This window comes from Grus americana, chromosome 6 (assembly GCF_028858705.1).
Source record: "Grus americana isolate bGruAme1 chromosome 6, bGruAme1.mat, whole genome shotgun sequence".
NCBI lineage: Eukaryota > Metazoa > Chordata > Aves > Gruiformes > Gruidae > Grus > Grus americana.
The window spans coordinates 4,648,901-4,666,099 of NC_072857.1; the positions used below are offsets into that span (position 1 = coordinate 4,648,901).

Consider the following 17,199-nt stretch of genomic DNA (forward strand, 5'->3'; position numbering starts at 1 on the left):
CAGGAAGTGCTGCCTGCCTTGCAACATTTTGGCATTTCCATAGCTTGAAAGTGTCAGGAATTCAGAGGTGCGGGAGAGTGGAAAACTTGGAAAACAACTTTAGTAGGCTTTTTCAACCTAGAAAATTGTGAAACAAAATGCTGCATTATCCTCAGGGTATTTCTCATGCAAATCAGCCTTCTCGTCACTCTTTCATAATCACCGATTAGCCAGAGTAGGAAAAAATACATAATTCCTCAAGTTACAGGTCTTGATGCTTCTCACAGCTCTACCCTTTGGAAATTTTGCTTTATCACTCCATTAGGTATTACTCACTTTGACTTCCTATTACAAAAAAAACCCAATAACCAACCAACAAGTTCATCTACATACCAAAGATAACAGCACACTAAATTGAGTCAGCATGACAAACATTCCTTCTCCAAAAAGTTTTTTGGGAGAGGTTTGTTGTTCACAGTGGGCAGCGAAGTGAGTTCCTAAGCCAGGCTGTAACTCCAACACCTGCCCAGGCTCTCCCAGGAGCTACACCACCTGAAGAGGCTTGATTTATCAGGGAAAATACACATACCTCCTACTCATATATAGCTGATAACAGCCCTGATTTGCTCTCCTTTCATCTGCTTCTCTCAGAAAAACATCTTTGTATTTTTTTTTTCTTGGTCCACCTGGTACATCTTCCTTGTTATTTATTCCTCCCACCCGTCCTTGCTCCCAGAACTTTTTCGAATGGCTCTGCTGCTTGCTTTGCAGCCACCACAGCAAATGGTTTGTTTCCACTTCCATCACTTTGCTTTATTTATTTATTTATTTTCAATTCCCCGGTCCAGCAGCCGAGCCCCCGCAGGCCCGGCGGGGAAGCCTCTCTCTGCTTGGTCGGTGCCGGGGAGCTGCCCCCGCAGGAAGGGGCTGCCCAAGCGACGACGGGCGGCCCCAGGCCCCTCGCCCCGCGGGCAGGGTGGGTGCGCCGGGCTCGGGGGCGAGCGGTCCGCGGTGGTGCCCGGCCGCGGGGCGGCGGGCGGAGGAAGGAGGGGGCCCGGCTGGCGGCAGGGGGAGGCTGGCTCTGCTGCGCGCCGAGGGGAGGGAGGGGCCGGGACGCCGGCGCGTCGGTGCCGACGGTCTCCAGGCGGGAGTGAGGAGGAGGAGGAGGAGGTGAGCTCCCTCTGGGTGGGGTAAGGAGCGGGGCCGCCCGAGCCAGGCAGGAGGGAGGGAAGGGGTCAGCGCGGAGCGGCGGGGCGGGCGCTCGGCCTGGGGCTGGGCGAAGAGGACGGGGGGTGAGGGCCGGCGGTGGCCGGCGCTCCGCGGGAAGAGAAGGGGGCTCTGCGGACCGGGCCCCGCTCCGCTGGGCGGGGGGAGGGAGGTGAGGGGAGCCGGCTCGCCGCCGCCGGACGCGGGGTGCGCGCTCCGCCTGACGTGGCTCCCCGGCACCTGCGGCGCGGGAGGCGCTGTCGCGGACAGCCGTGGCCCCGGCCCCCCCTAAGATGGCTCCGCGGCCCTGGCGGCGGCCTCGGGGGGAGCCGGCCGACCCCGCGGCCCTCGGGGGGGGGGCCCTGCGGGAAGGGGCCGTTCCCCGGGGAGCGGCCGCGGCGGGGGAGCAGGCGCTGCCGGCACGGAGTGCCGCCTCCCCGGCGGCCTTAACATGGCTGCTCGACCCTCGGCCCCGAGGAGCCGCTGCTGGGGCCCGGAGGGGCGGGCAAGGGCCTGCCGGCACCCTCCATCCCCTTCCCCCGGCGTCCTCCTGGGCAGCCTCCGGGGGGGCGCGGGGCTGCAGGGCCTAGGGCGGCCGGGGAGGGGAGCGCGGCCTGGCTGGGCCTGGATCCCCTGAGCCTGGCTTGGGGCAGGTGGCTGGGCCGGAGCCGCCGTAGGGACGTGCTCAGGCCTCAGTCAGCACCCGGCCCCGCCGCAGACGCCAGAGTTCCTGGGCGTTTGGAAACCGTGTGTGGGGGTTATTTCCTAAAGACACTCTTTTTTTTTTTTTGGTTTTTTTTTGTTTTTAAAGTACAAGCTGTGTGGGGCAGGAACCGGTTTTTGCAAGCAGTTATGAAGTGAGCTGCAAAATTTGAACCCGGTTTCATTCCAAGTGTCACTATAGCACAATTAAAACGTTAATGTGTATGAGTAGTTCTGCTGGCAAAACGGTCAGGAAAAATTGTAACCTTTGTGGTGATGGTGTGTCATGCTTTATAGAACAAGGGGAAAAAAAAACCCCGCAACCCCCTTCAATTTTGCAAAATGTGTAGATTTTAGGATTTTGTCTTTATTATTTTAAGTTAAAAATGCCATGTGACAGAACACCTCATGGCAGAGGACCTGCTTAAATATACTTTGCAAGTGAATCCCAACTTTAGGAAAGTGTGTCTCAGATGAATGAGACTTGGCAGGTCTGCACAAATCTTTTAACACATGACTGTGTGGTGATTGGAGTAGCAGACTGGAGGAAAGAAACCATTTGAGGTGCAAATGCATGCACTTTTTCTAAGAAGCGGAGGAAAGAGTTTGAAGCTTACTTTGTGGTAGGATTTTTCTGGTTGATGAGAAGTGGGTGCGCATTACCGTGATTCAGAGGTTAGCCCAATAGTCAGGTAAAGAGAAGTAGTGGATTTTAGTGTGGCTTATAACAGTGGTTTGGCATAATTAAATAGAGCTATTTTATTGGACTCTATTAACCTGGTTAACCTTAAATCTTAACCATGACAGGGTTTTCATGTAAAGAGCCTCTATACAAAGTACAATATTGAATTTTAATTGGAGCTTTCAAAATGTAATGTAGAGTGTATTCTTCTTGCTTCATCTTTTTTTTTTTTTCTTCTTCTTCTTCTTCTTGGAAGTCCAGGCATAGTAAAATACATTGGAAGAATACTTTCTGACAGAAGTTTAAGTGTTGTGACTCCAGGTCGTGTAAATCATTAAGGGCAGGATTTTTTAATACAGTGTGTGGTTTTTTGCATCTGTATGCCTACTACATATAAAAAGGTGAAGATCACTCGCAGTAGTGTAATACCTCCGTCTTGATAAACTTTCTGAACAATTTCCCAGTGTAATTATTAGCTGCCCAGCCAACAGCCGTGGTAAAACTCAGGAAGCAAACTCACTGTGCAGCTTAAGATGTTGGTGCTTTACAAATATGGTACAAAATTCCTCCCTCCATTAATAAATACACAATCTGAATTCTCATGCAGTAGTATTGTTACAGCTACTGTCAGTTACTGCGCTTGGAGTAGTGCTGTAAAGCCCTGTGAAGGCAAGAACAGCTCATAGAGAATTGGTCTTCTCCCACAGTTTAGCCTGAATGAGGGAAGGCGTTTGGCACATGAGTCACTAATACGATACCAGCGAACATCTCCTGAATGTCAGTCTTTTGGGATTTGCCACAAGTTAAACACCTGTTAATTAACCGTTGCGGATATCTGTATTGCGTTAGGATTAGTACCAAGTGCGACTTGTACTGTTGGGAAAGTTGTGCTTGTAGCTTGCAAAGTGCCTGCGTTACAGCTGAAACGTGTCGCTTTTGCTGCTAAGTCATTTAGACTCTAATGTAAAAGTTACACAACTTCCTCAATGTTGCTTTAAAACTAAAATATAGACATATTTTAAAGACCTGCTTGGCTTGAGGCCCATTTTAGAGTGGCCAGTAAAAGTAATAAACTATCTTCAAACATTTCTGCTCAATAAAATTTGAGAATATGAAAACAACAAGATCCTGGTTCAGCTTTTTATAAATGTTTTCTACACCTTACAACTGCAGTGTTTGACATTGCCCATAGCACAAAGAAGAGCCACGTGCCTTGAGCATTTTAGGCCTCTGACCCAATCTTCAGCATCGACTTCTGTTATTTTCTGTTCTGATCAGAGCAGTGAAGGTTTATTGTATCTGACCAATATCCCGCACTGATGAAAATTTCTAGATAGACGTTTGTGTCATCAAAACAGCACTTTACCAGTGTTCTTTTTTTCACTCAGGGCTCCTGGAATAAACTGCTTGGGCAAAAACTGAATGGCTGCTGTAAGCTGGGATCACACCAAGTGCTTCCTGATGTAGAGAAGGCCAGTAGTTTTAGAAGCATTTGTTGTATTTAAATTCCTTATGGCTTGCGTGGCCAGCTGGAATCTAACTTGGAAATAAAATATATGTACTACATTGTTTGTCTTCACAAGATCAGAATATGTTTATACAATACAGTCCTATATAGTTCAGAATGGGAGAGCCGTCGAGATATTTCTCCTGCTGCAGTTGATGAGCAGATATTTAATGCAGAATATTCCCTTGATTAGCTCTTCCAGTTGCAGAGAGGAAGTCTTGTCCAAAGGCTTGAGATTTTACCTGGTTAAATAATTAAAGAATTACTGTTTCTGTATAAATTGGATCCTAAACTGTGTGCTCAGAAGAAACATATATAGCATATGTTCCTATGTGACCAGAATTGTATTCTGTTGTAAGGGAATACACTGAGAATATATTTTAAGCTTAGATTTTTGGTGATATTGTTATAAATAATGGGACCTTAATGCTGACTGGTTTATTTGAGTGCTCCTGTGTACTGCTGATGGAGACACAAGCCATTATGTAGTGAGAGTAGTAACAAAAACAAGGTAAATGATTTGCAGACTTGAAAAGAATATCTCATTTGTCTGGGACTAGTTGTATGACTTAGTAATATTGCTAATTAAAAAAAAAGGCAAAAATGGAGAACAAAATCTAAATAAATATGCAAGGCTGTTATGAACACATACAGCAGGCATTTTATAAATATGTTGGCTACCATGTTTGTTTTTTTTTTTTTCCATTGGTACGTGAGAAATGTTCTGTCCCAAGTTTGTAAAGCAGGAAAATCATCTTAATCTTTGGTGGCAGAATTGTTAACGAGGGGCTCCAGAGAGGCTGCCTTCCCCTGCCCCCAGCCATCAGTAAGCGGTGCAGTTAGCAGTGGTGCAGCAGTGCCTTAGTGCTGCTGTAAGGACACATACCCCAGTGTGAATTTCACTTCGGAATAGATATATATCAAAGTATGTCTTAAATGTACACTTTAGCTAGCCATATTGCTGCACATCAGATGTGAAAGTAAAAATAAATGTGTGAAGCACCAGACAGAGTCTGAAGTCTAAATCTGAAAGTCATGTCTCCAGTCTATTACCCAAAATCCTGGACCCCATATATAGGAGCATGTATATGTGTTTTATTTTTGATCCATAGTATTTCCTGTAGGCAAGAAATCAAAAATCTTTTCAACTTATAAATGACTATAAGTAGGGAAGCCAGTACTTCAGATCACTGGTATTTTGAGTATGAGTAGCTCTTTGATGTCCAAACAAGAACTGGAGGAATGTCTAAAATTAACAATGAAATATGTAACATTAACGATGAAATGCAGAACTTGGAGGAGAGCAGGCAAGGCCAGGCACTATGGTTTGTTTCTTTCCCTTGAATAATAATTTGTTAGGGCACAGGCACAGAAAGAACACAAACAGTTGAGACGTACAAATCCCAAAGTAAGTTAGTGCTGTATAAGCAACTTTGATTTAGTATTTGCATGTGTGTAGGTTTACATATAATCAAACATATGTGCAAAATTTAATACATATGTGATTAGCGGAAGTCTTATCACTGACACTTCAGATGCAACTGGATTTAATATCATCTTCATAGCTTAATTTTGCTAAATTGTTCTAAAAAGTGGTTAAAAAGATTAATGTTAGGTTGGAAAGAGAAAGAGGAATTTATTCAGTTTTGCATCTGAAAACATCTTTACGTCTTGTGTCTATACAACGGTGCCACCGGTGTGGCTATACAAGCTGTTTTCCAGTTTTGCTCCAAGATTATTTTTGGGCAGTCAGATGCCATGTTTGTGCAACAAGTTGAATGTGTTGATGGTGCTTGATGGTACAAGGATGTCATTGCCATAAATACTGTGGGAATGTTTTCTTCATAGAGGTACAACTGTGGTCCTTAAAAAGGTTACTTTGGCCATGGCAACAGAAAACTTGTGGTTATTGTGGTCTTGATGAATAAACTACCATCCAGAGTGCAAGATTTCTTTCATACTCATTATTAGAAGTTGTCATTGAGGGGGGAGGGAAAAAACCCCACACCCCTTAAGTTCATGCCTAAGTAGTTGGATTCAGATTTAATATGATGCAGTCTTTTATTCCTTCTCTGGGATGGAAGATTTACTGAATTGATGTTCCATGATGGATGTTACTCACCCTGGCAGAATTCAGTGGTCAAGTGTGTTGGAATGAAGGATGAAGACCTCGCTGTTGCCATTTGGTGTTTTTCTCAATCTGAAAAGACAAAGAGAAGTTGCTTCTTCAGAGAACTGAGATTTTTGGTTTGTCCTCCTAAAGCCTAATAAAGTGTATATAATAGAAACAGAACTGTTATAATGCCATTATGTAGAAGAACTTCCAGAATATCACAAAGCTTTGTGCATATGTGCAAGAGTAAATGTTTGGGAATGCTGAAAACTCAGAGTGATTAGCTAGAGCAACGGTGATATGTGGCTGTAGGGGCAGAATATTTGGGATAAAGAATAGTGAAGATAGTTTCATTTTTAGGATTAGCTCTTAGAAAAATATCCTCTTCCTGTTCTTTCCAGCCAGATTGGTATGGAGGGGGAAAAAAAAAAAGCCTGAGAATTGCACATTAATGATGTTATTGAAAACAAAAATTAAACAACTAGTTGGACAAGTATCTTTGATATTCTGGTTGTTTTCAAGGTTTACACAGGGAAAATGCTGTAAAATGACTTTGCAGAATAAGCTCCCAGTGGTTTTCTGTGAAATTCTGTGTTTTGCAGTTTCCCAGTTAAAAGTTTTGACATTCCCCTTGTCTATGTATCAGATTGCAGTTTAATACAGTAAATTTCTGGGTATAACTTCGTTTGTGATTTTTTTGGGATAAATTCAAGTTCTCCAAATAAACAATAACATCTTGTTGGCTTTAGAGAATAATTTCTTGTCCTGATCTTACTTTAAGAAAACTTTAACAAGAAATATGCTTTTGTTATCATTCAGTCGTCGTCTTTGTTGTGATTTAAATGTAAAGGCAGGATTTATGGAAATGACTGGAGGGTGATGCTGGCCTAATTAGTCATTATTTCTGGCAAGGCATGAAAAATTGGTCGTTCTTCTGCCTAAAACTAATAGTGTGCTTTGTATTTAACCTGTAGGTCTTTTGTAAAACAAATGGTTGTGCTAATAAGTGCAAAATATACATATTTAAAGTTCTTATAATATTATTTGGCATGGTGTTCCGGGGAGCCATTTAGGTTTTTTGTTGATAGTTAAATTTGCTAAGGTAGGCTGTCTCTCCCTGGAAAAAGGTATATTTATATACTTAAAGTAGTAGCTGAGCTGGGACTTGCCATAGCGATTTTGGAATTGAATATGGCTTTTCTACTAGTGTCTATTTAAGGATTAAATGCAAAACACCGCAGTGCTTTACGAAAGTACTAACACCTCTTACAAGTTTTTGCCAAGAGTTTTAACATTATCCGTGTGATATGTTCACCCTTGGACTGACTGATCTCTCTTATGGGGGTTTTTTTGTTGGCCTTACTGAGTTGCCAGTAATTGGTATTTCACCCAGAAGCGACCCAGGTGACTTACGGAATTCCACCACCTTCAGCATCCCTGTGCATGTGGAATGTCCTTCTTAATCAGGCTTGAGAGAGAGGGGCATTCAGCACAGTAATGACTGAAAACTTGCCTTTTTGTAAAAGAAAAAAAAATCATCATCAGGGGCATGTGACATGAATGCTCCTCCCTGCCTTTGCCCTCTCCTTGTGAGACCGCAGGTTATGCTGCTCTTCAGAATCTGTAACAACCACAGGACGTTGCTGGAGCAGAAAGCTACTTTGCGTGTTCCTCTTTATGAATCTGTTTCAGGATTAAACTTTTAAAAGTCACAACCCCCAACGTGCAACTGCAGTTTCATGGTAGCTGTGACATTATTTTACTATTCATGCTGTGAATTTCATTCTATAGTAAAATGAATATTATATTGGTCTTTTAAGTTGGTTGTCAGTGGAGAATAGGGAAGCTACACTTTGAGCATCTGTATGCAATCTTGGCGACAAGTAGGACCCTCTGGAAAGCTGTTACTGGTGGGGCAGAACTAATCATTCCATGTGAAATTATATAAGGAGAATTAGCTCTGACTCTACCTCATTTCCTGTCATACTGCTGTGAAAATAAGCTTAGAAACGGCAAACCTCCCCTCCTTATTTCTCCAAGTACTTTATGAAATACTTTTTTTTATTAAGGCTTATTTGTTGTAGGTGCTAGAAACAAAAATAACTACCTGTATTTCTAGGTACTAATGGAATGTGTGTCCTTGCCCAATTTGGCAGTTTTGATCTGGATTCCCGGGATCGGTTGCCGTTGCCTTCTCTGTACTTTGACTTTATTTCCCCTGTGGACCATTCGGAGTACTTCATATTTAAGGTAGCATGCTTGATGTGATAGAAGATTGTCAATCACGGACTGCCTTGGCTATTTAGAAAAAAGAGATATCAAAAGCCTGCTTGGAGCTCTAAGGAGCAGTCAGGTCACCTGCTGGTTTGCCTGGCAGGAGCTCAAACTCGTACAGCCTTTAGGTTTAGAAAAGAAAACACAGATCTCTGGAGGTCATCCACTTTATGCTAAGGCCCTATACTGTATGCATGAGCATATAGCGTTCATCATAAAGCCAGATAGATATGTATAGACGGTTTCTGACATGTTCATCTTACTAGGTCTTAACAGTCAGTGGAGATTTGTGTAACCCCTCCATAACCTAATCTGTTTAACTATCCCTAGAAGTAGCATATTTCTTCTAAAACTATTCTAATTTTTTTCCTAACCCATTAAGCTTCTTGGTTTTTTTGGTGGTTTTTTGTTTCTTTTTGGTTGTTTTTTTTTTCTGCTTGGATATTGCAGTATTGGGACATGAGCATAGTTTTTGTAACTGCTGTTATCCTGTTTTGAAGCCTGTGCCCTCTTTCTTTATTCATCTTTTTTTCTGTACTCGGCAAGCCTGTTTCCCTTTAACTTTCCCTGATTGCTTAGGTTTTCTTCTGAGCTTTTCTCAATTTCCTACAGCTGTGTATCCACACCTGAACATAATGTACAACCTTAGTATCAGTGATGAATAGAATACATCTTACCATCTTTTGCATATGATGCTCCTATTAATACAAAGTCAAACTATTTTTTCTCTTTTTACATTCAATTCAGTGTTAAAACCCCAGTTTCAGTTCTGCTGTTAATCACTTAGTCCTACTTTTTTTGATTCTAACTCTGCTTCTTAGGATACTTGCAACTTGTTCCAGGTAACTACAAAATTTTGCAAGTATATTGTTCCTCATCCGAGTAATAAATGAAAACATTAAATAATCCTGCACTGAAAATGCTGTCTGCATTATGATGTGAGGGCCGAGAGGAAGAAGCTTGTTCTGGTCAGAGTCCTGCAGCCTGTACCTTGATGCAGACCTGACCTTTGGCAATGGAGTCGTGGAATGGCTGGGTTGTGCTCCGACCCCTTCATCATCTTTGGGGCTGTTTGCTGGTCTTGCTTGAGTATGTCCAATTAATCACCTGAAATTAATTGGATAAATATACATGTGCATGCTTCTGTGTCTGAGTAACTTGAGATGCATCTATACACAAATGGTCATTCTTCATGGCTACTGGATCAATACTTTAAAAAAATAATCTTTGATCAAACAGATAATCATTGTTTGAAGTAAGTGTTATTTTGTGAATCATGTAGACAAGGGAGGAGGGGAAGAAGGGATATCTCTACTTCAAAACCTTTTCTTTCGTGCTGTTTGCTTGGAACATAATCTGTAGGTGGTTTTCTTTTATGTTAGTGTGTTAGTATACCTGATGTGATCAGAAGCACTTTATCTTAGCCTCTGCACTGATGTTTCCAAAAACGAAGTGACTAAGATGCTGCTAGAGGACCGTGGCTTACAGTTAAGGCAGATGTGACTGCAACAACTGTGCCTAGGAAAGCTGTAGTCTGAGCTGCCTTCTGTCTTCAGGATTTCTGGGATTCCAGAAGCAGAAGTGGTTGCAGAGAAGACATGTCCTTTGAGATTTTGAAATGCTTCTGCTTAGAGTGTAAAGCTCTTCCTGATTAGGCCCACAGGAAGCACATCTCCTGTAGTGCAGCCAAATTGGTATTGTTATTAAATACTTCTTCTCAGACTCTCCAGTGGTAACTCTTCTCCGTGGTGGCGTTATTTGGGAAGAAGAGCCTCTATGGTTGCCTCTGTGTATTGACTAGCTGAGGATGTGGCCTTGACACATAACTCTGTGTGGTGATTTCTAACTTGGAAGCTGTGGTGGGATCCAAAGAACAGTTTATAGAGAGTTTTTCATCTTTTTCCTTAAATTGAACTTTCCAGTACTAAAACTTGGGACTTCAAACTTGGGATCTTCATTAGAACACAGTCTAGAATAATAGGAAGAAAACCCCCAAAGCCTTGCCATCAGACAAATTAAAATTAATTTTCTTTAATGATTCTCCCCTTTGCCAAATATGTTCTTGCAAATTGGGTCTTTGCCCTTGGTTTATTCTCAGTGCAGCAACCTTGTTGGTTTCTGGGTGGCATAAAATTCTGCATATTCCTCTCTGGTTATGAAGAAAACCCTGTCCTCTTCCGTCACTTCTGAGCAGTAAGTATGTCTACTTTCTGATCTCGGGACTCCCTGCTTGCTGTGCTTCGCCTCTGCTGTTGCGTCCTGCTCTCGAAGGCTGTGCCAGGTGAGATGTGCTTGCTTTTCTTTCCCCTTCCAGGAGAGCTCCTCTGGCCCGTTGTGCAGCCTGTGGGAAGAGACGAGCTGGTGGCCTTCCTCTGCTCCAGCTGTAACCTTTTTGAAAGGACTTCACTTAATGCACGGCAGGCAAACCAGGTATGCTCTGTGGGAGTTCAACAGAAAACGTGTACTTCAGAAATGGAAAGATATACTGCTGTAAGTTCACGAATATGTTCTGCAGAAGAAACAGCCTGTAAGTAATATGGTAAGAGGAACTGGATGAAACATGAAGACAGCCTCCAAATGAGAAAAGCAGGTGGTTTGCATTATTTCCTTCATGCTTAGTTTTTATGTTGGTGTCATCATAACAATATGTGACAAATGAATATGCTTTTTTCTGTGATGTTTAAAATTTGATTACCTGAATATTTATGTTGTGCAGTACTTAGAAATACTTGAAGAGTTTTATTCTTCGCAGGGTTGTACATAGACTGATTTTGAACAGTATATTTAATAGCAGACTATCCTAAAATAAGTTCTTAATCGCTTGGATGTATTAATATCACATTTAAAAATGTAACCTTTGCAAATGTAGTTTTAAAATTCTGTTCAAGATGTGAACTCTGTTCTGTTTTTAACATTAATTATGCAAGTTTGATATTCTCAGTTTCATTTAAAGGTATGGCTTTTTATTTGTATGTAGCTGTTAAAATAAATTACCAGTACAAGCAAACATTCTACTAGTAAACAAGGGATGCCTGGAGTTGGCTCTACTAACTGAGACAATTTAATTCATCCATCATCAGGGATGACGTTTCTTAGCAACACAAAGTATTTTCACCCAGGGCGCTTTCACGAACTTTCACATTTTTCTTCACATACAGCCTTGGTAGTATTTTATATGACCTGAAGTTCGTCCATCTGTCCTGAAGCTCCCAATACTTTTCCATTCCCTCCAATGATCTGATATACGCTTTTTCAGCTTAATAATACACAAGTTGACTAGAGAATCATTTCGCATGTCAGATTTTCCAAAGGGTTCTGGGAAATTATTTGTTACTCTGTATAGCAAAGCTAAAAGTTATTGAAAATGTGTTATAGTTTCATAATAAAACAGATACGAAAAATATTGGCTTGGGAGCTAAGTAAATGCTTTCTGATAGCCATAGCCTCAAGGGGGATACTTGGATCATTTGTAATAAAGGGATATCTTTGATATCTTTTGGTGAATTGACTAGTGTTCTGTTTAGATCATAATTTATGAAAAAAAACCCTGGCTTGATACATAATGTTATATTATCAAATTCTTTGGGTGTAAGAATTGCCTTAATGTATGGCCAGAAATATTTATTCTTTTAATGCACTCTAAGAAATCAGAAGATACATTGATACATTAAGACGCTACCTTTATTTCTTGCTTTCTATTTTTTTTTTTTAACACTTGTGAAGCTGATTTGATCAGCGTAGTTAGAGCCCAGAGTTGCTGGGGAGATTTGGCTTGCTTAAGAAACCCCTTCAGGTATATAATAAGTGTTATTCAGTACTGACAGCAAACGTCTTCCAAATGAAATGTATTATTTTGCTTTGAGAAATAATATATTTTTTGAATTTTTGGTAAACTGCTCTGAAAACTTCTGTAATTGTTGTGTGAATAGGGACTAAGCTGCTGCTTATATCTTGCTTTGAGAGGAAAAGTTTTAGTGGTTATACGATGAAAGCATCTTTATTGGCAGTGCATAGTGATAAGTGTTTGAAAAACGTTGTGATGAGTTAACAATTAGCTTATTTCACAAAGAAGGTGTACAGAAACCATTTTAAATAGTGGGAGAACAAGTTACAGAAATACTGGTTTGATTCTTCCTTGTAGTTAAAAAAAAAAAATCCTGTGTTGCAGTTCATGTCATCTTAGCTTTATTTTACTGAGTTTTCATATATGCATGTAAAGTCTTTGTACATATGGATATATGCACCAAATGAATTGGAAGAATTGGGAGGATGCTGTTATATAAAGGTTCTGTTGATGGTGTTCTAGACTGTGTGTGGCGTTAATGCATAAGGGAATATTTAGGGAGTCCTGAGAGTTGCCAGTAACGACCGTGCTTGCTTTGTTGTTTAACTGGATACCGTTCTGTAAGGACGACATCTTGCAAGTGAACTCGCAAGTAATTCCTGTGTGAATTCAAGCTAAATGGCTCTCGGTTTCCAGTTGGTGTTTCTAGTTCTGGGACACTTAATTGACATCCGAGCTTGGACATCTTGTTTAAGATAATCTTTGTTGCAGTGTAGGCATTTCATACCCGATATTAACGTCCAGCATCTTGCAAGATCTCCTGTAAGACTTTGTTGCGTGTGGTGACAGACTATCTACATTTTCATCTCTGCCTTAGCATCCTGGCATCATCTGGGAAGCTCCAGAATCAGTTGTAGGCTTTCCTTGCCCTTTCAGGTGTAGAAAATTAATTGCTCATAGGAGTAGGCAGAGTTTGCAGTTGTGATGGCTCCTCTAAGTAGTTGCACAGTCAAATGTTGTGGACGTTTGCTGAGGGCTGATGTTTACGTTGCAATAAAATAATCTATGGTCATGTTGTAGACCTGTATTTGCCTCTCAGCATACGTTATTTTGTTCTGTAATGCTCTGTGTGTAAAGACTGACTTGAAAGCTGGTAATATATTTTTCAGAAAGTCAAATTTAAAAGATTTTTAAATATTGAAATCTCTTCATAATTGAGACTTTATTTTTCCAACTATAAAACCGGTGTCTAAATTTACAGAACTTCTACTGCCACAGGCAGGTATGCACAACCTGTTTAATAAGAAACCAAACCTCCCAAATCCTCTTCAGAAACTAGTTTAAAATGCCCGTTTCTAACTTGTATAGGAAACTGAATCTTAAAGCCATTTTGCACACATTGGCAATATCCAGTCTCGGGTATAAGAACAGTTTAGTTTTTGGGAAGGCTTCGTTTGGGGTAGAGAAAATTCCATAGGATTCACAAGCAAAATACAGTGCTCTGTTTTGAAGTACTGGTGGAGATGCATCAGTGTCAGGTGGAGGAGGGAGGGCTTCTAATAATTTCCCTTTACTTGGGCACTTCTTTTATATAGCAGAGTGGTTACTTTGGATAGGCAAATAATAGCAAAACATCACCTGAGTGCTGTGCTAAAGACAAAATTCATTACCAGATGTTACTTTTAAACCACAGCCTCTCCAGCCTAAGGCAGCTGCTGGGGTCCTTCTCTCTTACCCCTGCTCCCTTTATTTTCGGCTGGGGCTTCTGTCCATATTCCATGCAGTGTCCTGTGGTTAAATGTAAATATATGAAGAATTGATGAAAATTATCTTTTTGAAGGTAGTAAAAAGTCTGGAATAAGTCTAATAAATAGATAAGGGTAATTTGTAATGAGGAAGACGCAGTAATGTCAGAACTGTTGTAAATTTTCAAAATCTACTTTTCATCTTCATCCATCCATGATTCAAGCAAAGAACATTCACTTTATGGCCTGCAGCACAATACAAGTTGTACTTTGCTAGCTTTTGGTCAAAGTGATGAACATATTATTTGAATTTTAGGAAAGACAATTTGAAAATGTGCTATGTTTAGGATTTAATCTTGAAGTTATAAGAATAACTAGTGTTTTCTGCTGTTGTATCTTTTAACGTTCATGTGCAAAGAATGACGTGATTGGAGTTGTCACTAGGAACATTTAGTTTTTCATGCAAAGTATTTTTGGGCAGCTCTTATTTGGAAGAACATGGGATGGAATGTAAAAGAACTAGTCTAAGAAATTTCTGTTTGTGTTAAGGTCACAAATTATAATTGTTTGGATGCATTGAATTGTTTGAAGCATTTCTCAAGGTAGTTGGCTTTGGGGTTCCCATCATTTAACATAGCTGTGTCCTTTCAGAGACTTGGGAACGAAATGATTTTATTCTAATTAGGACTTGGACACACTTATGAATGAGCAATCAGATGTCTTCCTGTACACAGTCTTTGTGTAATGTGTTGTGTTTGGGCGTAACTCACACTGTGTGAGAGTTTGCATGAAAGCACATGGGTATGGTTCCATTCCAGTCTCTAGGACACAAAGCTATTTTGTGTTGTCAATAAAAATCATAAATTCTCTGTGTTACTGAGCTTTATTTCCAGCCACAGAGTAGTACATGAAAATGTTATGGGATATTGGATATTTAATTGCTATATTTTTTAAGTCTCCATTTTGAGTGTGTATATCTCTCTCTGGCCCTGACTCATGGGAAGATGTAGTGAAATGTGCTCTTCCAAGCAGCTCCTTCTGATGAGCAGGTTACAGGGAATAATGGATGTGGGAGAGGTTGAATCTCAAATGTTAATGACGTTATTTTGACACACAGTAGTATACTGTGTTATCAAGGAGGAGGACCTACTTCTGATGAGATCCTTCTGTTGTACATTCCATAGTATGGAATGAAAGCCTGCCCGACATAAATGTTTTATGGTGTTTCAGGCCTTAACTGGTAGTCCCTGAGATCAGAAACGCGACTGGGTCCTTAAATCCTGGTCATTCAAGAGACATGGAGAGAAAACACTCTTCACAACTTGCTGTCACAAGATAGTAAGATAAAATTTACAGTAGTAGCAGTCATCCTCTACGGTGATAACATGGTTTTGTTCTTGCCCTCCTGGCTGTAGCTGTGTGTCTCTTTTCCAAGCCTTGCATTGCATCTAAGGTCAGGGCGTCACAATTTTTATATTTTCAATCTGCTAGTCTGAGCCTTCAATCCCAACCTCCCTCCTCCAAGCTTTTAATACCCTAATAACCACTTCACCACATACACTTTTGTGAAACTTGATTACAGTTTTTCATAACCTCTGCTTTCATCTGTTAACTATCTTCAGCCAGAGAAGTGAAGCTTTGATTCAGTGATATCTTTGTATGAACAAAATACGAGGACACTTATTTCCATGTCAAAGTGCTTTCCAAACTCTGGAATTTTCCTGTATTTGCTTGGCAAATTTTTTTGTCTGTGCTTTTTAATAATACTGTGATGCTTGTGTCCCCTCCCTCTGTTTCCCTCCTCCCCTCCCCCAGTCTCTTTCTCTAGAAACTCCTCATATTTTCCTTTATTTTGAGAGCTGGCAGGTATTATGTCCTATCCAAAGGAAGCAATTTTATTCTTAACACAGTCTCAAAATGTAAAAACAAAACACTGAGCTGTTTGCCATGAATTTTACTTAAATGGGTTTTGATTGAGGAAAAAAAATTGATTATCTTCAGATCATTCAGGAATTTAAAGTAAAAATACTATGTTTTGCTAACTGTTGGAAACTCTATGTAAACTTTTAAAGCCTATTGCTTTTTTAGTCTTTTATTTTATTTGCAGGGGCTTCTGTAGAGTATGGGATTTCCAAGCCTGAGTCAGGCTTGCATTTACAGCTCCTGGCAGTGTAGCATCAGGTAGTGTAATGTGACTTGACTGGTCTGACTCAAGATGATTGCAACTCACCACTCGTTCCCACAAATAATGTATTTTTTTGTTATCTGTCAGTATTGCTGTTTTGTAATGAGACCTGATAGAACTAATCAGTCCTTTTCTGTATGCAAGGTATGGTTGAAGGGAGGGTGATGTGGTAGGCTGTTACCTCGGTTGATGTAGACCAAACCCTAGACTAAACACTATTTTAGAGTATTGCATGGAAACGGCATAGGTTTAGGTGCTGCAATATGAGTTTTTGGTCCAGATTTTATATTCTAGAAGAGAATTAACAGTCTTGAGGAGAAGACTGACTCTCTCCATGGGACAGCCAGCATAACTGTGGCTTGTGGTAAAAATAAGTAACTGGCACTCCTCACCTACATTTTTCCCATCCATACTGTGTGGTTTGGTGTTTTTTTGCATTCAGGGCAGGCTACAGCAATGCTTGTTTGATGAATTGCAGTTTGTCTCACAAGCATGATACTTTGAGAATAAGAGCAATGACTTATTGGGTGGCTTCTTTCTGATTCAATAAGCAAGCCTTCCATTATACATTAGTTTCAGAAACAAGCTATTGGGGGTGTGTGTGTGTATATATGTATATAAAGTATTGAGCATGCTGAAATAGGTATGATGGAATCCCAGTTATACAAACAAAAAGTGAGAATCTAAGTAGTTCTGTATTTGGTGTTAATGATCTGTATTTCATATGAAAGGCTGACCTTTGCAGGGCCTTTTCTTCTAAAGTAAAGAATAGGCTGATCTGTTTCTCCCACAGCTGGAAGGGCAGGGGAAAATTTGGTTGAGCTTATTTTTTTAAGCAAGACTATCACAGGGAATGATAGGGCCAATTGCTGAGATTGCGAAGGACTGTGTGGCCCCGGGCATCTTTAAGTATGTGTGAAGACTGATTCTATTTAATGCAAAAAAACCCATGAAGTGCCTAAGTTTAGACCAAACACTGATTCAGGTCAGGAAAAATGAGATCCTTCCCATTGACTTAAAAT

General features: G+C 40.8%; 1 protein-coding gene across 20 annotated transcripts in view; it reads left to right on the plus strand.

Annotated features, from left to right (window-relative positions):
* The first annotated feature begins 938 nt into the window (after positions 1-938).
* GTDC1 (glycosyltransferase like domain containing 1) overlaps positions 939-17,199 on the plus strand; it is a 187,136-nt gene continuing 170,875 nt past the window's right edge. For 4 of the 20 annotated variants that reach the window (XR_008577655.1, XM_054830081.1, XM_054830074.1 and 1 more), the window contains exons 1-2: positions 9,733-10,656; positions 10,778-10,893. The gene's annotated coding sequence lies outside the window, so the exon portion shown is untranslated. Of the gene's footprint in view, positions 956-1,079; positions 1,170-9,726; positions 10,661-10,777; positions 10,894-17,199 lie in introns of those variants that run through there. The other 16 variants (XR_008577658.1, XR_008577656.1, XR_008577657.1 and 13 more) reach the window with 12 other exon arrangements.